Genomic DNA, 25,490 nt, shown 5'->3' on the forward strand with positions numbered 1-25,490 from the left:
TGCATAACTATTTTTAATGTCTTCACATTGAAACCCATAGTTTGATTAATACTTTTTTGCCATCTATTAAAACCTTCGCTAATTTTTTTAAAGTAGGAATCAGGTATGAAAGGCCGAACGAGCAGAAACGAGCCATCTCATGTAAGGTCTTTAAAATGCGGGTCTGTAATTTCAGTTGAGGGTGACGTGATTAGATTTGCATTTTGAAAATGGACCCTGATTCAATGTGGAAAACAGATTTGAAAGGGCTAAGGATGGATATGGGAAGATTAGTTAGGAGACAATTAAAATGGTCCAGATTTACTATTGTGGAGACGTGAAGATGTACAAAAGTGGATAAAAGAGATATCTGGGAAGTAAAATAAGCAAGACTTTTAAAAAGAAGGAAGTGTAAAGAATGACTCTTGGGTTGCTGAACTATGCAACCGAAAGAGAGAACTGAGTTATACAACTGAGATACGGAACTCTAAAAGAAGAACACGAGGGGAGGAGGAAAATTATGAATCCAATTTGGGTATACTGTCTTTGAGACATCTTTGAGGTTTTCAAAAGGAGATTTAAGGTGAGCAAGTGGATACTATGCCTCTGGAGCTCAGAAAGAGACATTATGCTCATAAATTTGTAATTCACATACCATAATTCACCCATTTAAAGTGTACCATTCAATGGTTTGTAGTATATTGACAGAGTTGGTAATCATTACCACAACCAATTTTAGAACATCTTTATCACCAAAAAAGAACCCTATTCCTATAAGAAGTCACACCCAATTTTTCCCTCACCCTATCCATAGGCAATTACTAACCTACTTTTGATATTGTGGACTTATATATTCTAAATATTTTATGTAAATGGAATCACAAAATATGTGGTCTTTTGTGTCTGGCTTCTTTCAGGTAGCATGTTTCCATGATTCATCCGTATTGTAACATGTATCATACTTTATTTTTTTTATAGCTGAATACTATTTCATTGTATGGGTATAACATAGATACCACATTATGTTTACCCAATCATAGGCTCATAGACATTTAGGTTATTTCTACTTTGGGGTTATTATGATTAATGCTGATACAAACATTTGTTAATGAGTTTTTGTGCGGACATATATTTTCATTAACCTTGACTGTATACTTAGGAGTGAAATTGCTGGGTCACGTGAAAATTCCATGTTTCGCATTTTGGGGAAATGCCAAACTGTACTCTGCAGTGGTTGTACCATTTTACTTCCCACCATCAGTGTATGAAATTTCCAATTTCTCCATATCCATGCCAACACTTGTTATTGTCCAGTTTTTAAAGTATAGCCATTCTTAAAGGTGTGAAGTGGCATCTCATGTGTTTTGATTTGCATTTCTCTAATGATTAATGATGGTGAGTATATTTTCATGTGCTTAGTGACCCATTGCATATCTTCTGTGGAGAAACATCTATTTAAATCCTTTACTCATTTTTAATTGGGTTATTTGGGTTTTTACTGTACATATTTTTATATATTCTAGATACAAGTCCTTTTATCAGATATATGATTTGCAAATATGTTCTCTCATTCTTTTCACTTCCTTGATAGTGTCCTCTGGTGCACAAAAATGTTTAGTTTTTTTGGAAATAAAATTCCTTTTTTCTATGGTTGTTTATGCTTTTGGAATCACATCCACCATTGCCTAATTCAAGATCAGAAAGATTTAAATCTATGATTTCTTTTAAGAGTTTTATAGTTTTTGATGTTACATTTAAGTGTTTGATCAATTTTGAATTAATTTTTGTATACGGAGTGAGGAAAGTGTCCAACTTTATCCCTTTGCATGTGGTTATTCAGTTACCCAGCACCATTTGTTAAAAGGACTGTTTTCCCCATTGAACTGTCTTAACATCCTTGATGAAAATCAATTGACCATAAATGTAAGGGTCTGTTTCTTGATTCTTAATTATATTCCATTGATATATGTCCCTTAATATGCCAGTATCACATTGTCTTTCTGCAAAGCTGAATATTGCAAGTCTGTAGTAAGTCTTGAAATCAGGAAATATGAGTACCCCAACTTTGTTCTTCTGTTTTCAAGATTGTTTTGGCTATACTGAGTCCCTTACATTTCCCTACAAGTTTAAGGATCAGCTTATTAACTTCTGGGGAAAAAAATGCAGCTGGGATTTTGATAAGGATTTCATTACTTCTGTAGACAAACTTGGGGGGTGCTTACACTTAACAATCTTGTCTTCCAATCCATAAACATGGAATGTCCTTTCATTAGGTCTTATCTAATTTCTTTCAAAAATGTTTAGTAGTTTAAAGTGTACAAGTCTTGCATTTTTTGTTAAATTTATCCCATTCCTCAATAGTTTATTCTTTGTATGTTATTTTAAATGAAATTTTTTGAATTTTATTTCTAGATTGTTCATTGATAGACATACAACTTATTTTGGTATTTAGATCTTGTATCCTGCAACACTGTTGAACTTGTTTAACAACTCTAAAAGGGTGTTTTTTTGTTTTTCTGAACTCCTTAGCATTTTCTGTATAAAGGATCAGATCATCTGAAAAATAGTAGCTCTCCTTTCCAGTTTGAATTTGTTTCTTTCTTTCTTCCTTTTTTTTTTCCTTGCTTACTTGCCCTGGCTAGGAACTTCAGTACAATGTTGAAGACAAATGGTGAGAGCAGACCTCCTTGTCCTTTTCCTTTCCTTAATTTTGAAGAATTCTTTTGCTGGATGTAGAATTCTCGGGTAACAGTCTTTTTCTTTCAACACATTGAATGCATTATCCCACTGCCTCTTGGCCTCCATGATTTCTTTTTTTTTTTTTATAAATTTATTTATTTATTTATTTTTGGCTGAGTTGGGTCTTTGTTGCTGCGCGTGGGCTCTTCTCTAGTTGCGGCGAGCAGGGGCTACTCTTCGTTGTGGTGCGCGGGCTTCTCATTGCGGTGGCTTCTCTTGTTGCGGAGCACGGGCTCTAGGCGTGCGGGGTTCAGTAGTTGTGGCGCATGGGCTTAATTGCTCTGCAGCATGTGGGATCTTCCCAGAGCAGGGCTCGAACCTGTGTCCCCTGCATTGGCAGGCGGATTGTTAACCACTGCACCACCAGGGAAGCCCTCCTCCATGATTTCTGATGAGAAATTAGCTGTGAATCTTATTGAGGCTTCTTTGTACGTGATGCTTTTCTCTCACTGCTTTCAAGATTCTCTCTTCGGCTCTGGCTTTTGACAGTTTGATTACAATGTGTCCAGCTGTGAATCTCTTTGATTTTGTCGTATTTGGAATTTGTTGAACTTCTTAGATCCACAGGTTAATGCTTTTCATCAAATTTGGGAAATTTGGGGTCTATTTGGTGAGACATTTTTTACACACTTTCCTTTAATTCTTTAAACATAGTTTTCTTTAGTGCTTTGAACATATTTTAAATAACTGACTTAAACTTTTTGTCTAGTGAGTCTAATGTCTGGGATTCCTCAGGACTCTTTCTATTGGCTGCTTCTTTCCTGTATATGGGCCATACTTTCTTTTTTATTTCCATATCTCACTTTTTGTGTTGAAAAACTGGACGATTTAACTAATACTATAGGGCAACTGTCAGATTCTTCTCCCTCCCCAGGGTTTGTTGTCATTGCTGTTTATTGTTATTGCTTTGCCACTGCTATTTTTTGGCAACTTCCCTGAACTCATTCTGTAAACTCTGAGTTGTTTGTTGTGTGTGCCATTGAAATCTCTTCCTGGTTAATTTAGCGGTCAGCTAATGATAAGACAAATATTTCCTTAAATGCCTGGAACCAATAATCTCCCAGTCTTTGCCAAGGGCCTCTGTGTAGGTGTTGGAGTATACCTTCTGCCTTTAAATGAGGACACTACTGTTCACAGGTGTTATGAAAAGTGGCACAAGTTCAGTAAATGCAAGTGGATGCAAGATAAGAACCGGGAATTTTTGACTTCATACGCTTCTGGGACACCACACATGTTTAAATTTTAATCTTCAAAAGTTAATGAAGAGGAGGAAGGAGTATCTACACTCATGGAGGCTCCATCATGGCACACACTAGCCAATACTTAAATAAATGTTATTTCACTTTACCTGTCCCCAAACACTGCAAGGAATCAGAAATATGGAGATGTTAAAAAATCTGATAAAGTCACACCTTTAGAAAATGCCCAGAACATAGATGTTTAATAACAGTTTATTAAAAAGATGAATACAAGTGGCAGAATCTGGCTCTAGTTCTGATGGATGACCCTCTTCTCTTCTATAATACTATCTAGCTATACTGACAGGCATGGAGCAAGATATGTGATTCCTCATACACAACTGGGTTCTTTTTGTTTTTCCAGTCTATTAAAGAAGCAGACCCTGGAAGAATCAGATCCTTGCTTTGGTAGGGCAAGGAGATAAGAAAGTCAGGCTATTGCAGTGCCCAAAGCAACAGGCCAGTTTAAAAGCCTGGAGAATGCTACATGGTAAAGATAGGGCACCTGGCAAGCAAAGTCTTTGCTTTCCACCTACAACTAGGGCCGCCTAAAAGCCACTCTTCTGTTAGTCTTAAATTCGAACAACGATTTCACAACAATCTTTTCTATTTTCATCAACTGAAAAGATGAAAGATTCCAAAGAAGGTGGGAAGAGCACTTCAAAATTTCATCTCACAACTCTTTTGGATCACAGGAGTTTTATTTTCTTGGCAGTGAAGAACTGAAAGGTCAATAAAAAGGCACAATATTTTATAGGGTTCTTCACTGATGGGTTATTCTTTAAATGCCAAGGAAGGAAATAAATAACACGCCTATTTAATTAAAGCATGCCCAAAGCCTGTGCACAGCTGTGTCAGAGGCACCTCCGCAGAACTGTTAATGAGAGGGTCAGAGTTAACACATAAGGGCACTTCTACAAAAGTCTCAACAATTACTAGTCATCTGCTTCCAACTTCCTTGCCTTAATCTCCAGGATGTAAGTAGGGATGAAAATGCACAGTCACTTGATTTACCTACAAGATCAACTTGGGGGAAACAATGTGAGCATTTAAGACAAATGGTTGGAGAAGTGATGAGTTTCAATGAGTAAAAATAAAGGGTAGTCTGGTAAAGAAGGGCAAGAAATCAACGCAGGATCAGAGACAAGGCCCTGCAAAACCAGGCTCTGCCCACCAGTCTGGCCTGATCTCTGCCACCTACATACGCACTTTTCTCCATCCCTAAAATGAGCTACCTGGGTTCCCCAAGCCAGTGATAGCAGTTATAAAACACTGCCTTCACACCCAAAGCTGTTCCAGAATTCAAGGATGTGATTTCTTTCAGTTGATCTACTGTAGTTTGTTCTCCCACCTTCCCCTCCAAGAACCCTCTGCTGCTCAAACTGTGAACATACCTTGTTTCTCTGACCCTGTGTCTTTGTGGACCAGACCCTCCATTTTTTTCTTTTTTCTTTATTTTATTTTACTTATTTATTTGCCACACCATGCAGCATGCAGGATCTTAGTTCTCCAACCAGGGATCGAACCCACGCCCCCTGCAGTGGAAGTGGGGAGTCCTAGCCACTGGATCACCAGGGAATTCCCAACTCTCTACTCCTTTCAACCTCCTTGTCTGGCCTTATCCCACACACTCATCAGAGCCCCGTCCAATAACACCTTCTTCCTGGAAGTCTTACCAAATAAATCCTGCTCATTTGCCTCAACCCATTAGCCTCTGGGGACACTCTGTGCTCACTCTCTGTCCCACTCATGTAGTCTCCGCTGACCCTTTTTATTCAACTTGCATGTTTCCTTCCTACAGGATTCAAGTACAAACACAGTACCCCGTGGATTTTTCTACTGATGCTTCCAGGGCCTTATGTTAATTCTCTGTGACTTGAAAACTGAAGGTCCTTTGACATACTGAGTCCACATTTATTTTCATAAGAGTGAATTGATTATGTGAATAAATAAAGTACTAATAAAGTACTCATTTTTGAATGATACAGTTTTGGTAATTTATAATTGTGGTTGAAATATTTGAGGTCACATTCTATTCCAGGTTAGAATGACCTGATTCTTCTTACAATATTTGGTTATGTCATTAACTTTATTAGGCCCATATTAAGTCATTTTGGTGAGTCGTTTTAAAAGCAAAGGGTTAAAACTTACAATAAGGTCTAGAACTAATAACTAATAGCTATACTGAGAACAAATTCTGACCCATGCCTACATTAGATGCTATGAGACTATAGGAGCATGACACACAGATCCAGCCAGAAGTGCATCTGTACATAACAGCTGGAGTTTTAGGAGGAGCCAATATCCAACACCTATCTGGGCTGAATTGTGCCCCCCTCCCAAATTAATATGTTGAAGTCTTAGCTCCTAGTACCTTGGAACGTGACCAAATTTGGAGATAGGGTCTTCAAAGAGGTAATTAAGTTAAAATGAGGTCATTAGGATGATTCCTAACCCAATAAGACTGGCATCCTTATAAAAAAAAGAGAAGATTAGAAATCAGACAGGGACAGAGGGAAGATGAGGTGAGGACACAGGGAGAAGATGGTCTTCTACAAGACAAGGAGAGAGACGTCAGAAGAAACCAACACCTTGATCTTGGACTTCTAGCCTCCAGAACTGTGAGGAAACAAATTTCTGTTGTTTTAGCCACCCAATCTGTGGTACTTTGTTATGGCAGCCCTAACAAACTAAGACAATACCTCTTCTCTTCTTCCAAGTTCAAAGTCCATTGAGAGAGAGACACAGGAGTCAGTCATATCAACAGGAAAACACTATGTTTATTCCTGACTGATCATGTTGAAGACCATGGCTTTAGTTCTATGACTCAAATGCCTTGGTAATACCCTTTTTAAATTAGGCAAATTTTCCAACCAGTTTCAGGTATAGCCAGACAGCCTCAGGCCCTGGAATTAGGTCCCTGACTATGTGGCACAGAACAGACCAGAATGTATGCCTCTTACAAAGACGAAGATCTGAAAGAGAAAGAAAGAAGGAGCTGAGTTCATTTTCTTCTAGAAAATTCACCAGCAACATAGGACTGAGGGTATAGAAGGAGGCCAGGAGTGTTACTACTAGAAGTTGCTAGTCATGGAAACAGAAAGAGTGGGGTTAAGTGCCCCACACAACAATCCTCAGGGTTTTTGCTTTCTTGACTTGTTTGGGTAAGTGCTAAGACTATGGTCAACCAGGGATATGACCATTTCTCCTAGGAGAGAGAAGATTTAACATCACAGAGCTGGTCTATGTGCATATATCCCCAGCCCCATTGATTCCATCAAACGTCATCAGGATTACCCAGAGAATGAGAGCAGCCAGTCAATGCCAATTGTCCACGATGGACAGTCAGGAGGTTAATTGTAGGACTGTGTTTATCAGATCTGTGTCAGAGGGTGGAAGGTGGACCTCATCTATGCTTCCTTCCCAGAGAGAGGCAGCATTTGCATTTTATAATATTAAGTTTAATATTCTGATGGAAGAGGAAATGCTAAAAAGCTATTATATGGTTATTAAATTTAAGAAAAAATGGAACCATTTGTTTAATAAAATCCTGACCTTTAGAAGAGAAAAAATTATCCATAGCAAGTCAAGTTTAAGTTAAAACTATATTCACCAAAAAAGCAAGTTATTTATCTTTTATATTTGAAATTAGATGCACTTTCAATGTGCTTATTAAGTTCAGCCATAAGAGAGAATGCGTGATTATCTTCTTTTCTAAACTTTTACTGAAATAAGAGTGAAAGTGAATAAAGGTGAATTAGTCTACAGTAGCACTGAGAACAGGAGGGAAACCATCAAAACACAGATTTTTGATTAATTTCTTGAAGATACAGAGATAGGAGTGCTTTGAAAGAAAGCAGTAGCTATGAATGTGCTTAGGAAAGGCTGCAATAAAGGTGGGAAACATTGATTCTCCTCAGTGGAACCAGAGAACTTCCAAGCCCAAAGTCAGAAAGTACAGAATATAGACGTGAGCCATGTGGCATAAACCCTTGGGGTAGGTAATTAATTAAAAACTGCCCACAGAACAGCTGATCCCATTCTCCCATTCATAGCGCTGAGAGACTGGAAATAATAGCCTCAGTCCTCATAGCAAAACTGGAAGTTTATCCTCCAAAGAGATTGAGCACTGTGCCCTGGAAAGGCTGAGACTCCAAATATTGGCACCCCAAAGAAGGGTGTTCCGTGTTTGGCACCAAGGAGAATGGTCAGCCTGCTTATACTTTCTGCCCTTATACCTGAGAACAGGGTTGCTCAGCAGTGACACTGTTGATATTTTAGGCTGGATACTTCCTTGGGAGCTTTCTTTGCACTGTAGGATGCTTACCGGTATCCCTTGTCTCTACCCTAGTAACACAGTAGTAACCCCATTTGTGACCACCAAAAATGTCTTTGGACATTGCCAAATATTTTGGGGGGGACAAAATCATCCCTGGTTGATACAGCTGCCCCTGAATGAAGTGTAAAGATGAGCCCTGCCCACAAACACAAAACTGGAAGTGGGAATTGAAGAGAAACAGCAGTTGGGGAAAAACATCTACACCTGTTCTTCATAAGTGTGAATGGACAATCAAGATCCTCAGATATTTGAGGAAAATCAAGTACAAAATTAAAAGGTGATCAAATACAATGATTGACCCTAAGAGAAACAGATATTTATTATCCAAAGACAAAAAGAAAACTTTTCAAAAAATATAATTAATATGCTCAAGAAGTTTTGAAGATAATGGATCTGTAAAACGTTTTTAAAGATTTTAGTTTGAAAAATGACCTTCAGAGAATAAGGAAGATTTTGTGGGAACGAAAATATGATCCCTTCCCTCCGAAACAAATGTACACACTTAATAGAAGCTCTAAAAATTAAATTCAAAGAAAATAACTTGAAACTAGAACAAAAATATCAGAAATAGAAAATATAAAAAAAGAGTTTAAAAAGTATCAGGGATAAACTCAAAGCTTAACATCTGTTTAACAGGAGTTCTGGAAAAGAGAAAACTGAATGGAGGAAATAAAAAGGAGAAAGAGGAGATTTCCCAAAGCTTAAGAAAGATGCTAGTCTTCAAACTGAAAACAAATCCCACTCATCTTAGAACAATGAGGATGAAAAAGTATCCTAAAATCTTCAGAAGGCAGAGGGATGTCAGTGTTTATTTACAAATAAACAGTAATCAGAATAGCAGAGTCCTTATGTGAATGATAGATGGAAATAGAGCAATGGTTCAAGTTCTGAGGGATATGACTTTTTAACATAAAATTCTATGGTCAGCACAGTTGTCAGGTTTTTTTTCTACACACCTTTTCTGAAAGGGTGACTGAGGGTGTGCTGTAAAAAAAATGAAACTGGGATCTAAAGAAGAAAAGGTAGAGATCCAAGAAAAAGTGAGACTAAGCCAGAAGTGAAATGAAAATAAATATCAGAGTGAACTCTGTTCAGTCAAAACTGGAAATGAAGTCTAAAGTCTCTGAAAGACCCTCTTCAAGAAGAAAGTGAATTCCACTCAATCCATAATTAAGAAATTGGGAGATTGAAGCCATATGCCAGAAGATTGTTTTTAACATGTAAGCATTCATTGGCAAGGGCTACTTTGCCATCCTTACAGTGACAGTGACAAAACCACTTCTCAAAATTACAAAGGAATTCACAAAATGGGTCTGGGGAATCAGTATTAGGATTAGATTAATCTGCAAGTTTTATAACGTCTTGTCTTGGTTGTTTTGGACTTCTTTAATGAAATACCACAAACTGGGTAGTTTATAAAAAACAGAAATTCATTTCTAACAGTTCTGGAGGCTAGAAGTCCATGATCGAGGTGCAAGCCCAAGAGCAAGGTGCAAGCATGGTCATGGGCTCATGAGGGCCCTCTTTCTGGTTCATAGCTGGGGTCTTCTTGTTGTATCCTCACTGGTAGAAGGGGCCAGGGGTGTCGCCAGAGCCTCTTTTGTGAAGGCATTAATCCCATTCATGAAGGCTCTGCAGCTCCCAAAGGCCCCACCTCCTAATACCAACATCTTTGAGGGGGGAGTTAGGATTTTACATATGAGCTTAGAGGGGACACAAACATTCAGACCACAGCATATTCTATAAGAAGTGTAAAATTCTTAGGCCTAAAAATGGGTTTAAAGTGTTGAGAAGATGAAATAGCATAATAGCACACAAAAGCAACAAGTAAGAATGAAAGCTAGTAAGAATTCCATGTAGACACGTGGGAAAATAGTATTTGTTGAGTAATCATAGCTTATTTTTAGTCACTTTGGAAGCTGTTTTTCAGTCATTATCAGCTTAATCCTCACAATAATATTAAGAGGTGGTTATGGTTATCACAATTTTACTTATTAAGAGATTAAGTAACTTGCTCCAGGTCTCAAAACTGTAAGTAGCAGAATCAGCCTTCTCAATCAGGCCTGCTTGTTGTTATTATAAATTCTGGGCTTCGTTTTCTCCATTCCACCTGTATGAGGGATGTATAAACCTAACTGACCATATGCAAGGTATCAATTATGTCAGAGGAAAGACACAAAATTCGTATCAGACACTTCTCTAAAGACCTGAAGCCCCATAGTTGGCTCATTCTGAGATATTATCAGGAAAAAGGAATATTTCCCTTCCTGGGTACACAACAATAAAAGGTCATCTACAATGCTTATCCATATACCTCAAGAACAACTTCATAAAATCAGAGAAAGTCCACGAAAAAGCAATTAAAATGACCAAAGGGCTAGATGCACTGTTTTATTAAGCTAGACTAAAAGGATTGTGAAATTATTGGTATAAAGAAAATCATAGACTGTAAACAAGAAAATACTTAATCCTGCCAGGATAGTAGATCAAGGAGACATCTCAAAAGTCTTTTCAAAAAGGAAAATTTAGGTAAAAGTAAAGGAAGAAGAGCAAATAACCCAATCTTAAAATAGACAAAAGATTTAAAGAAACATTTCTCCTAAAAAGATATACAAATGGCCAAAATCCTATGAAAAGATGTTCAACATCATTAGTTATTAGGGAAATGCAAATCAAACCATAATGAGATACTACTACACACCCACTAGGATGGCTATTGTCAAAAGAAACAGACAATGACAAGTGTGGACAAGGATGTCAAGAAATATGAACACTCATACATTGCTGGTAGGAATGTATAATGATGAACCCAATCTGGAAAACAATTTGTCAGTTCCTCAAAAAAAAAAAAAGGTACCATATGACCTAAGAGTTCCATTTTTAGATGTACACCAAAATGAAATGAAATATGTCCACACAGAAACTTACACACGATTGTTCATGGCAGCTTTATTCATAGTAGCCAGAAAGTAGAAAAAAACACAACATCCATCAACTGCTGAATGGATAAATAAAATGTATTATAGCCATCCAGTAGAATATTATAAAAACAAATAAATAACTGACACATATTACAATATGGATAAAACCTGAAAAAATTACGCAAAATGAAAGAAGTCAGACACAAGACACTACATAGTATATGATTACATTTATATGAAATGTCCAGAATAGGCAAATCTATAGAGACAGTAAGAAGATTAGTGGTTGCCTAGGGCTAGAGGGAAGAGGGAACATTGAATAAGAGCTCATGAGTACAGGGTATCTTTTGGGGGTGGTTAAATATTCTAAAATTAGATGTGCACAATCTGTGAATGTAATAAAAAACATTGAATTGTAAAGTTTAGATGAACGAATTTTATGGTGTAAGAATTATATATTAATAAAGCTGTCTTACGAAAGAAGTAAAAGATGATTGACTATCCATTCATGATAAAACTCTCAGTAATAGAAATAGGGGGAAACTTCTTCAACTTGATCAACAACATCTACAAAAAACCTGCAAGTAGCATCATACTTAATGGTGAGAAACTTGATGCTTTCACATTATGACCAGGAACAAAGCAAGGATACCTTCTCACCACTCCTTTTCAACATGGTACTGGAAGTTCTAGCTAATGCAGTAAGTAAAGAAAAGATATACTGACTGGGAGGAAGAAATAAAATTGTCTTAGTTCACAGACTACATGATTGTCTATTTAGAAAATCTGAAAGGATTGACAAAAAAATTCCTGGACCTAATAAGTGATTACAGCAAGGTTTCAGGACACAAGGTTAATATATAAAAGTCAATTGCTTTCCCATATAACAGCAATCAACAACTGGAATTTGAAATTAAAAGCACAATACAGTCATGGACATATATACACTAACAAACGTAAGGTAGATAGCTAGTGGGAAGCAGTTGCATGGCACAGGGATATCGGCTCGGTGCTTTGTGACCGCCTGGAGGGGTGGGATAGGGAGGGTGGGAGGGAGGGAGATGCAAGAGGGAAGAGATATGGGAACATATGTATATGTATATGTATAACTGATTCACTTTGTTATAAAGCAGAAACTAACACACCATTGTGAAGCAATTATACCCCAATAAAGATGTTAAAAAAAAAAGGCACAATACAATTTATACTAGCACCACCCAAAATAAAATTCTCATGTGTAAATCTAAAAAAAAAAAAATTACAAGATCTATATGTGAAAAACTGCAAAATTCTGATGAACAAAATATAAAAAGAACTATATAAATGGAGAGATATTCCATGTTCATGGATAGGAAGACTCAATATTGTCAAGATGCCAGTTCTTCCCAGCTTGATCTATAGATCAATGCAATACAAATCAAAATCTCAGCAAGCTACTTAGTGGATATTGAAAAACTGATTGTAAAGTTTATATGAAGAGGCATAAGACCCAGAACAGCCAACACAATATTGAAGAATAAAGTTCTGACACCTCCCAGCTTCAAGACTTACTATAAAGCTACAGTAATCAAGACAGTGTGGTGTTGGCAAAAGAACAGGCAACTAGATCAGTGGAATAGAACAGAAAGCCCAGAAATAGATTCCCATAAATATAGTCAACTGATCTTTGACAAAGAAAAAAAGGCCATACAATAGAGCAAAGAGAGTCTTTCCAACAAATGGTGCTAGAACAACTGGACATCCACTTGCAAAAAAAAGAATCTAGATGCAGACCTCACGCTCTTCGTGAAAATTAACTCAAAATGGATCACAGACCTAAATGTGAAAAAAAAACCCAAAATACTATAAAACTCTTAGAAGATAACATAGGCAAAAACCTAGATGCCCTTGAGTTTGGCAGTGACTTTTTAGACACAATACCAAAGGTATGATCCATGAAATAAAGAATTGTTAAGTTAGACTTCATTAAGTTAAAAATTTCTGCTCCACAAAAGACACTATCAAGATGATGAAAAAAACCCACAGGATAGTAGAAAATATTTGCAAAAGACACATCTGATAAAGGACTGTTATCCAAAATACACCAAAAACAAACCAAAAAAAAACCCACTTAAAACTCAACAATAAGAAAGCAAACAAGCTAATCAAAACAGAATGGTATTGGCATAAAAACATATAGATCAATGAAACAAAAGAGAGTCCAGAAATAAACTCACACATATATGTCTATTAATTTACTACAAAGGAGGCAAAAATATACAATGGGGAAAAATAGTCTCCTCAATGAATGGTATAGGGAACATTGGATATTCACATGCAAAAGAATAAAACTGGACCACTATTTTACATCCACAAAGTTATCTTACATCTTAACTCAAAATGGATTAAAGACTTGAAAGTAAGACCTGAAACCTGAAACCACAGAACTCCTAAAAGAAAACATAGGCAGTAAGCTCCTTGACATTGGTCTTAGCAAAGATTTCTTGGACCCGACTCTAAAGGCAAGAGCAATAAAAGCAAAAATAAACTGAGAATACATCAAACTAAAAAGTTTCTGCACAGCGAAGGAAATCATCAACAAAACCAAAAGGCTACCTATGGAATGGGAGAAAATATTTGCAAATCATATATCTGATAAGGCGTTAAAATAAAAATACATAAATAATTCCTACAACTCAGTGACCAAAACAAATCTGAGTGAAAAATGGACAGGTGATCTGAATAGACATTTTTTCCAAAGAAGACATACAGATGGCCAACAGGCATAAGAAAAGATGCTCAACATCGCTAATCATCAGGGAAATGCAAATCAAAACCACAATGAGATATCACCTCATGCCTGTTAGAATGGCTATTATCGAAAAGACAAAAAAATAACAAGTGTTGGTGAGGATGTGGAGAAAAGGGAACACTTGTGCACTGTTGAGGGGGAATGTAAATTAGTGCAGCCACTATGGAAAACAATATGGAGGGTCCTCAAAAAAATTAAAAATAGAACTCCACATGATCCAGCAATTCCACTTCTGGGTATTTATCCAAAGAAAACAAAAACACTAAGTCAAAAAGAGATATACACCCCTGTATTCATTGCAGCATTATTTACAATAGCCAAGATATAGAAACAACATAAGTGTCCATTGATAGGTGAATGCATAAAGATGTGTTATGTATATACAATGGACTACTACTGGGTCATAAAAAAGAATGAAATCTTGCCATTTGCAACAACATGGATGAACCTTGAGGGTATTATGCTAAGTGAAATAAGTCAGACATAGAAAAACAAATACCATATGATTTCACTTATACGTGGAATCTAAAAAACAAAACAAAACAAAAATCATAGATACAGAGAATAGATTGGTGATTGCCAGAGAAAGCGGGGTTTGGAGGGTGGGCAAAATTGGTGAAGGGAATTAAGAGGTACAAACTTTCATTTATAAAATAAATAAGTCATGGTGATGTACCGTACAGCATGATGATTATGATCACTATTGTACTGCATATTTGAAAGTTGCTTATAGAGTAGATTTTGAAGGTTCTCATCCCAAGGGAAAAAAAATTGTAATTTTGTATGGTGATGGACGGTAACTAGACTTAATATTGTGATCATTTCACAATGTATACAAATATCAAATTATTTTCTTGTACACCTGAAACTGATGTAATATTATATGTCAATTATACTTCAATAATTTTATTTAAAAAAACCAACAAGCTGATTAAAAAGCAAAGACTTGGGCTTCCCTGGTGGCACAGTGGTTGACAGTCCGCCTGCCGGTGCAGGGGACACGGGTTCGTGCCCTGGTCCGGGAGGATCCCACATGCTGCGGAGTGGCTGGTCCCGTGAGCCATGGCCGCTGAGCCTGCGCGTCTGGAGCCTGTGCCCCGCAACGGGAGAGGCCACAATGGTGAGAGGCCCGTGTACCGCAAAAAAAAAAAAAAAGAAAAAAAAGCCAAAGACTTTAACAGACACCTCACCGAAGAAGATATACAGATCTCAAATAAGCATATGAAAAGATGCTCCACATCATATGTCATCAGCAAAATGCAAATTAAAACAACAATGAGATACCACTACACACCTATTAGAATGGTCAAAATTCAGAACACTGACAACATCAAATAATGGTGAGGCTGTGGAGCAACAGGAGCTCTTATTTATTGCTGTTGAGAGTGCAAAATGCAAGTATTGCAGCTTTGAAAGACAGCCTGGCAGTTTCTTTGAAAGCTAAACATCTTTTACTATATGATCCAGCAATAGCACTCCTTGGTATCTACCCAAAGAAGCTGAAAACTTAATGTCCACCAAAATAACCTACTTGAGGATGTTTATAGCAGCCTTGTTCATAATTGCCAAAACTTGAAAGCAACCAAGATGTCCTTCAGTAGGTGAATGAATAATAAACCATAGTGCATCCAGACAATGGAATATTATTTAGGGAAAACTATGGAGATAATATAAAGATCAGTGGTTGCCAGGGGTTAGTGAGGAGGGAAGGATGAAAAGGCAGAGCACAGAGTTAGGTCAGTGAGACTACTCTGGTATGATATTATAATGACAGATACATGCCATTATACATTTTTCCAAACCCACAGAATGCACACCACCAAGAGTGAACCCTAATGTAAACTATGGACTTTACGTGACAATTATGTGTCAATGCAGATTCATCGATTTTAACAACTGTACCACTCTGGTGGGCATGTTGTTAATAAGGGGGGCTATGCATGCGTGGGGACAGGGGATAAATGCAAAATCTCTGTACCTTCCATTCAATTTTGCTTTGAACCCAAAACCCCCCTAAAAAAATCAAAGTCTGTATTTCTTTTAAAACAGGAAAGAATCATTTTATACATTTATGGAATTCTTTTCCTCCAAGAAGTGATAGAGGCCAGAAATAAAGGTACGTCTACACACAGTGAGGTAACAAATGGCATATAATGTGTTCTGATGAAAAGTAAGGCTATTTTGAAGATTTCCATCTAAAGAGATCATAATGATCTCCCACAAAATGTTTCCTTTGTGTTAATTTTATGAGATAAAATATTGGGCAGAGTAAACCATTAGACTGATGTTGAATAATTCTTGCTCTCTTTCTCCTCACTAACCCCCCCCCCAAATTTTCCCAGCAGAATTAAGAAAGGTTACTAATTACAAGGATAGAAAAAAGAAAGAGTAACATTCCTCTTCTATGGTGGCCCTAAAAATAATAGAGTACAGAATAGCAAAGGGCCACAGGACACCTGAGAATTCTAAAAGTTTCTACATGAAGACTTTGAAGCAAAATGAAAAATATCACAGTGCAGGTAACACAATCAAAGGAAATGTTTTCTCCACCCTGTTTACACTCTCACTCCCAAGGAAAACAAAACCCTCACAATCATGCACTCAAGACAAATTTTATGTGGACAGAAAATCAGTTGTTCAACTTTCTTTTAAAGAAGTCATTGCAATATTATTTCATGAAGGTTGGAAGATGATGAGCCATTGTTTGTGCAATGAATATTTAAGTGGTATAGTTTACCAGAGTCTCACCACAGCCCGGTTTTGTGTGTGCAGCACAGCTGGAAGCAAAAATGCACACAAAAGAGAAAAAACAAACCACTGAGTTATTAAGCTGAGACACTAGAGTAACAATGAAACCAGTCTGGATTTTTTTTTTCCTTTTCCACATAAAGATACTATTTGTTTGAATAAACAGTGCATTCTTTGCATTTAAATAAACTTAATTTTAAACAGCAGAGGGAAGAGGACAGATGAAACTAAACCAGACATAAAACAAAACCAGAGATCATTAAAAAAGGGACTTCAAACCAAATTTTTATTCAATTAAGACAACACCCAACAACAGAAATCTGGGAAGGATGTTGATGCAAGGACCAAACTCTTTCTTTTTTTCCAAATCTAACTAATCAATTGAGGTGGATGGCCTCCAACTACCTATATAAATGGAAAAGATCATCATATGTCCCAGTGGAGCCATGTGACAAGAGAAGCTTTAACTGCTTACAAGATGTGGTGGTTACTTACAGAAAACCTGAAAACAATGCGTGCTTCCCGGCTCTCTAACTCGTAACTGGAATCCAGGAGGTTACAAAAACAAATGCCACATTTTTCCGAGTCTAAACAAACTCCTTTGAAGTGTCATCAGCCATATGAAATGCACCTCTGTTCCCTTCTGCAAAGGGAGCATAGGGAGATTACAGAAAGAACTCCTCTGAGGAGAGAGAGACTTTCTTGCATATTTTAGAAATCCGTGGCTGCCTCAAGGGACATCCATTATCCTAATCTTACCCAAGTCTCAACTACTTCTCAAGCTCTGGCCGAAAGGCAAAGCTTCTCCAGCATGTTCTAATTATTGGATTAATTTTCATTCACTCAATCGTTGTTGACTCATCACCTCTTTAGCACAGGATACAAGTACTACCCAGCGCAAACTACCACCACAATCTGCCTCTTTTACTTTAAGGAAATGTAACTTTCAGAAGGTAGACAGTAGGGGATAAACGGGAAATGTGACCCACTTGAAGCTAGGAGGTGAAGGGCTTCCAAGGAGATCCTAAGACCTTCATGACAGCCCCAATCCCTATGGCACTGAGAGGCTGGGGTTGGCCCAAGCAAAACAATGATCAGATTTATCTTCTCTATCTTTGGCTGTAGGTGTTTCTTTGCAGCTTTGAGGACTGGCTAGAGCAAAATTTAATGGCTTTTAGAGGTGGAGCTCTTGCTGGCAACAGAAAGCCAGGACCTAAAAAATGGATGGATTTGTGAGTGATTTGATTTTGAGAAATATAGACTTAATTGTTCCTTCCTCAGTCTCCAGTTACCTTTCTCTTTTGCTTATGTAACGCTAAAACCAGGAGGGGAGGTAAAGATTTTTCAAATTCACTAATGTGTTTTTTTTTTTTTTTTAAAGAAATACAGAAATAGTGGAGGATTTAGTCATTTGAACCAACTTTCTTGCTAAAATAGTTAGAAAAGCAGTTCAGAATATCAGAAAATTTAAAAAAGTAGTTCAGAATATATTTGAAAGCATAGAGAGCTAATAAGTTAGTGAGAAACTACCATGCCAGGATCTGATCGAGGATAAAAACTCAGAAGAATTTTCCTTGGGGGTATTTGCTGAAAATGAAGGGAATGGCTCAAAAGCTAAGTAACATTTTAGTACCCTCACAAAATTATCAAAATAGAGATGGGAATCTAGGGCTCAACACAATGAGAAGGCCCTGGAAAACTCCTAGCACTCTTCTTAGGACCTCAAACATCTGGTCTTAGAATTAAGAATGAATTGAAATAGTCAGGTTCTTGCAGGGGATTCAGCTCAGCTTTGAATCATTGTTGGATTAAGGTGATCCCATTTTCCTAAAGTATCAGGCTTCCTAGAGTGATGGTGCCCTCACATCTCTGACAAAGACAAACATGAATTCTCTGTAGGGAAGGAGAACCTCATACTAGGCTTCAAATTATTTTTAGAAACTGCTGTGAAACTACATTGTCCAACAGAGAGTTAAAAGTAACCAGGCATACAAAGAAACAAGATACCATGAATGAAAGGCAGCAGGTAAAAAAGATAGGTGATAGAAATAGATGTTGGAGGTATACAATTCAGATTTTTAAATAATGCTCCTTACTATGTTTTGGAAGATAAAGTAATCAACACATCCCGATCTGTTTTAGTATTGAAAGTCCCATGTCCCAGGAAACCCCTCATTCCTGGCAAAATGAAGGTTTGTCACCCTAGAAAAGACAACACTGAAAATTTTAGCAAAAGAACTGGAAACTATTTTAAAAATGTAAATTCTACTAATTAAAAATACAATAACTGAAATTAGGAACTCAATAAATAGGATTTATAGCACACACACACTAGAAGAGAGAAATAATAAACTAAAATTTGGTCAGAAAAAAATATCTAGAAAGAAAAAAATATCCAGGAAACGAAAATAGAAAAAGGAGGGTGAGGAGTATAAAGAAGAGAGAAGGGGCCTAAAATACGTGTACTTTGATTTCCAAAAGAAGAGGGGAGACAAAGTGTGCTGAAATCAATATTTTAAAAGATAATGACTGAAAATATTTCTAAACTGAAGAAAGACATAAAGCCATAGAGTCAAAAAGCACTATGAACAACAGGCAGGAGGAAATCCTAGGCCCATCACAGTAAAAGTGCTAAAAACTACAGAAAAGAGAGAGTTTTTAAATTGTCAGAGGAAAGTGACAGGTGACTTACTGCCAATAGTGACATTTTGACATCTAGCTTCTAAATAGAAAAAACTATCCAGAAAACAATGGAAATATACCTCTGAGGTAGTAAAGGAGAATGATTTCTAGGATATTGGATAATATCAAACACCTAAATCTGAATCTCTTAAAAAATACTTCAAAAACTATAAAGAACAACAAAGAAAGCAAATTAAGCCACCTATGCCTAGAACATGACTGAGAAACAAAGAAAACTACAAACATAAAATTCCATGTGGGTAAGAAAACAAACTGCAAAACCAGCAGAGCCAGCTCCAGAGCACATGCTGGAGCAGCAGCACAGGAAGCCTGAAAAAGTAAATAAAACAGGAAAGTGTATCCTGGTGTTAAAAGTGATGACTAAGGATTAAACTGTATCACCGCCCCCCTCAAAAATGAGTTCAACTGGGAATGGAGAAATATTTAGAATACGTCTAAGACCTAGCAGATGTCTCTGACATATGGGTAATTAAAAGAAAAAGAAAAGAGTGTAGGACCACATGTTGGGGTCTCAGGAAGATAGCACTTCTAGCACAGAGGGGGCTGATTTTAAAGTGGTGGTAGTATTTGGTGGTCATGAGAAAGGAGAGATTATAAGCAGTGAAAATTAAGGGCTTACAGAAAACAAATCACAAATTCAGAATGTATACCAACCTCTTTCCGCCCCCCCCCCACAAAGAAAAGGGAACTATCATCTTTTAAAATTGCACATTATTATGCTAAAGAAAAGGGTGTTCTTGAACTAATAAATCAATTAAGCTACCCAAACCCATCATATCTTCCTTCAATTGTTTGTCCAGAAAAAAAAAAAGACATTTCAAAACAGCAAATAACATCCATACAAGCTAATAATAGGAGAAAACAGAAAATAAAAATCAAATAGTTCAGCTGATGAAAATTCTCGCCACGAAACAACCACAAAATACACTACCCCAAACTAAAATAAATATCTTTAGGCAAGAAAATATATGTATTTTTCAGTTATACTGGGAAAATTTTTAAAACAAAAAGCAGAAGGACATAAAAACATGACCATGTGGAACAGGAGTTGACAGAACTCAGGAAAAAACTTCTTTTAAAAAAGACAAAATCCTCTAAAAAATAAAAACATAACTAGAATATGTCAGAGGGAGAATAGATTTGATTGAAAATATAACAATGGGAATTGAGAGGAATAAAAACAACTAAGAAAAAAATAACAAAAAGTCAGAGGTAAATAGGATCAGAGTGAAGAAAAATGGATGTAAAAAGACAGGCAAATATCCAACATACATATAACTGGAGTCCCAGGATGGGAATGGGGGTGGGGATAGGGGAGCAGATAAAAGAAAATGAAAGCAATGGAATTGAATACATATTTTAAACCATAATGAATAAAATTTCCTGAAATAAAAGAATCTGAATCTACAAAAGCTTCAGAAAAGAAAGAGCTCACCATGTACCTGAAAAAATTGGTTTTGAATTGTCATCTCCAATATATATTATAAATATTAGAAAAGTGTTTCTGTATCTGTAGGCAAAAAACCAAGTCACAAAGGAAAGACATGCAGGTTAGCAAAAGACATTGCCACAGAAATATGCAAGGTGAGACAGCAAAATTTTCAAGGAACTTGAGGAAAAAAATTATGAATGAAGAATTTTATATCCAGCCAAGCTCTCCTTGTAATACCCATTTTACACATGCATAATCTCAGTAAATATGGTACTTACAAGCCATTCCTAAGGAAGCAAGTAGAGGATCAGTTTCATATGATTAAAAGACAACAAGATAAACTTCAGCAAAAGGGCTGTCAGTGACAATTGAATATATCAAATTGTAGATCTAAGACTAAAACAAAAGTGGGAAAAGGAAGGAAAAATAGTATGTAAATGTTATATGTTATAACAAACAACCAAAATAAATGGAAATATAGGGAGAAAAAAAGAGGAAAGTAGGAAAGAAATCTATTTTATTATTACATAGAAAATGGGGGGAGTCAAAGGATATGTTTTAAAACAGACTAAATAGTAGAAGCCCCACCCGCAAAAAAACTAAGTACTAAGGACGTTATATAATGTAATAGTAATAAAGTAAGCAACAGAACAAAAATACAAACTTTCCTAAATATCAAAAGGAAGTATAACATGGAGCAAATAAAACAGATAACATAAAGAAAGAAACACAGTAAATATAACAAATGACACACAATAAATATAACATAAAATAATATGACGTACCAGTCTTACAAATAAACATAAAAGGACATAAAACACCTATTAAAAGAAAAGACCCTCAGATTTCTTCCAATGGCAAAATTCAGCTCTATGCTGAATGCAATTAATACACCAAAAAATAAAGTGGTCCTGAGAGGCTAAAAATAAAGGGATAGGCAGGGAGGGGATATGGGGATATATGTATACATATAGCTGATTTACTTTGTTATACAGCAGAAACTAACACAACATTGTAAAGCAATTATACTCCAATAAAGATGTTAAAAAAAAAAAAAAGGAAAAAGATACACGCAAAAAAAAAAAAAAAAAAGGATAGGCAAATGTACACCAGGCAAATGCAAATATTATGAAATCAAGGATAGAGAACCTGGGGCTTCCCTGGTGGCACAGTGGTTAAGAATCTGCCTGTCAATGCAGGGGACACAGGTTAGAGCCCTGGTCCAGGAAGATCCCACATGCCACGTAGCAACTAAGCCCGTGTGCCACAACTACTGAGCCTGTGCTCTAGGACCCATGTGCCATAACTACTGAGCCTATGTGCCACAGCTACTGAAGCCCATGTGCCACAGCTACTGAAGCCCATGGCCTAGAGCCCGTGCTCTGCAACAAGAGAAGACACCTCAGTAAGAAGCCTGCACACTGCAACAAAGAGTAGCTCCTGCTCGCCACAACTAGAGAAAGCCCACGTGCAGCAACGAAGACACAACGCAGCCAAAGTAATAAATAAATTAATTAAATTAAAAAAAAAGGATAGAGAGCCTGACAGCAGATAAGATTAAATTTACATGGTAAAGAAAAATATGTTCTAATGCTAATGTCAATAATTTACAATGAAGACACAACAGTTATAAATGCTTACGCAGAAAGTACAAGTGACTCTTTAAAAAGCAGACTACAATAGATGCAAAGAGAAATGAACAAAAATACATTCGGAATAGGAGATTTTGAAACAGTAGGCAAGTGGACAAAAAATAAATTATGCTATAAAAGTCCTAAACAATATCATCCATAAAATAATATTTGGGGCCATATATTGAAAATTTCATACATATATATAATTTTTGTAGTGATGTCTTCTCCAGATTTATCATATCTAATTAGATCACAAAGGAAATTTCAACAATTTCTATGCAAGTTCTAAGTAGAAATTAATACAAAATTTTAAATGCATTGGAAATTTTTTTAAAGGAACACCTCTCTTCTAAAGAACTCATGTAAAAAATGAAAAAAGACTAAAATTGCAGAAGGTCTAACAAATGACAATACTACATATTGAAATAGATGGAATACAATTAAAGAATTGATTAGGGAAAAATAATAGCCTTAAATAGTGGCCTATCAGCAATCAAAATTGAAGAATAAAATTATAAGAATTAAATGATAGCTTCTACAAAACTAGAAAAATGTGTAACTAGACAAGGATGGAAATAATAATAAAAGCAGAATAAATACAGTATAAATTACAGAGACAAATACAACTAATGAATAAACCAAAATGCTGTTTCATTAAGGAAATAAATCGCCTACAGAAACAAACTACAAATTTCTACAGCAGAAATTTACTTAAGGAAAGGAAAGAAATGAAAAATATACAAAACAGGAAATGACAAGGCAGCAGTAACCATTAAAAGAGATGAAATTTTCAAAATAATAAAGGACTTTGAACAACTCTATGCAATTTGAAAACCAAGATCCAATGAAAAGAGTAATTTCCTTGGGGAAATACAATTTGCAAAAGTTTGCTCCAGTAGAGATAGAAAGTCTAAACCATCCAGTTTATGTAGAAGAACTTAAAAAGTTATCAGTAACAACCCCACAAAAAAGTCCCAAGTCAGAAAATTTCCTAGGAAGTTCTACCAAAAATCTAAACACCAGATAATCAAAATGCTACATATATTATTTCAGAAAATAGGAGACCAAAAATGAAAACCTCAAAACATTTATGAAGCTAGTATAATGATAACTAAAACTGATAAAGAGAACATAAACAAAAGGATCTACAGATAAATTATTAGAAATGATACTTGATATAAACATATAAAATGTAATATTATTTCTATATATCAGCAATCAAATCTGTAATAACATCACTTGTGATATCAAACACACATCAATATATCTAACAAAGAATGCAAAAAATCCAAGCCAAAAAAGTATAGATATACATACATATATATAATTATTGAGAGTTTAAGAGAATGAAAGGTAAATCACAGACTGGGAGAAAATATTTGCAGAACTCATCTGATAAAGGGTGTGTATTCAAAATAACACAAAGAGCTCTGAAACTCCATAACAAGAAAACAAACACTTCAATTAACAGTTGGTGAAAGATCAAAATGGACACCTCAACAAAGAAAATGTATATATGGCAAATAAGCACGTGAAAAGCATATCAACATTATATATAATTATGAAATTGCAAAATAAGAAAATGAGATATCACTACATATCTACTGGAATGGCAAAAAATCCAGAAAACAATATCAAATACTGGCAAAGATGTGGAAATACGGGAACTCTCATTGATTGCCGGTAGGAATACAAAATGGTGCAGCCACTTTGGAAGACAGCATGGCAGTTTCCTACAAAGCTAAACACAGTCTTACCATAAGATTCAGCAATTAGGCTCCTACTTGAGTTGAAAACTTATATTCACACACAAACTTTCTCATAAATGTTAACAGCAGCTTTATTCATAATCACCAAAATCTGAAATAACAAAGATGTACCTCAATAGGTGAATGGATAAACAAACTATAGTACATTGATTCAAAGGAACATGATTTAGCAATAAAAAGAAATGAACTATGAAGCCTCAGAAAGGCTTGGAGGAGCCTTAAATGAATATGGCTAAGTGAAAGAAGTCAGTCTGAAAAGGCAACATACTCTATGATTCCAACTGTGTGACATCTAGAAAAGGCAAAACTATAGAGACGGTAAAAAAAAAAAAAAAAATCAGTGGTTGCCTGGGCTTCAGGAGGAGATGGGGAGTAATGAATAGGTGAAACACACAAGCTTCATAGGGCAATGAAACTATTCTGTACAATATTGTAATGGCAGATACACGATATTGTGCATTTGTCAAAAGTGATAGAACTGTACAAAACAAATCTTACTGAAAGTCTGGATTTTAGCTAACAATAATGCATCAGTAATAATTCCTTAATTGTAGCAAATGTACCACACTAATGTACGATGTTAATAATGGGAAACTTAGCGCGGGGCAGATGGTAATACAGCAATTCTCTGTAATATCTCATTACGTTACTAAAACTGTTGTAAAATACCTAATCTTTTTTTAAACTATACTAAGCAAATAATAAAGACCTAAATAAATATTCATGAATTAAGACTGAATAATAGATTCTATGTAATACCGGTCAAAGCCTAGCAGTTGTTACTGTTTTGGGGAGTTTGGTTTGGTTTGGTTTGGTTTTGGTGACACTTTACAATCTGGTTCTAAAACTTGTGTAAAAATGCAAAGTAGCTAAGGCAATGTTCAAGAGAAAAGGACAAGTTTGAGGACTTACTCTACAAGATATTAAGACTTGTTTTAAGCCTACAGTAATTAAGATAGTGTGAAATTTTTGCAAAAATAAATAGAACAATGGAATGAAATATAGCATCCAAGAACAGACCCACATGCATAGGTATACTTGACTGATAACAAAGGTGGCACTATAGAGTAGTTGAAAAAAGATGTTCTTATCAGTCAGGGATGTTGAGAAAATTGAAAATCCATGTGGGGAAAAAAAAAAATGAATCTTAATCCCTACCTCACTCTATAACAAATCTCAGTTCCAAATAGACTGTGG

This window comes from Delphinus delphis, chromosome 9 (genome assembly GCF_949987515.2).
Source record: "Delphinus delphis chromosome 9, mDelDel1.2, whole genome shotgun sequence".
Lineage (NCBI taxonomy): Eukaryota > Metazoa > Chordata > Mammalia > Artiodactyla > Delphinidae > Delphinus > Delphinus delphis.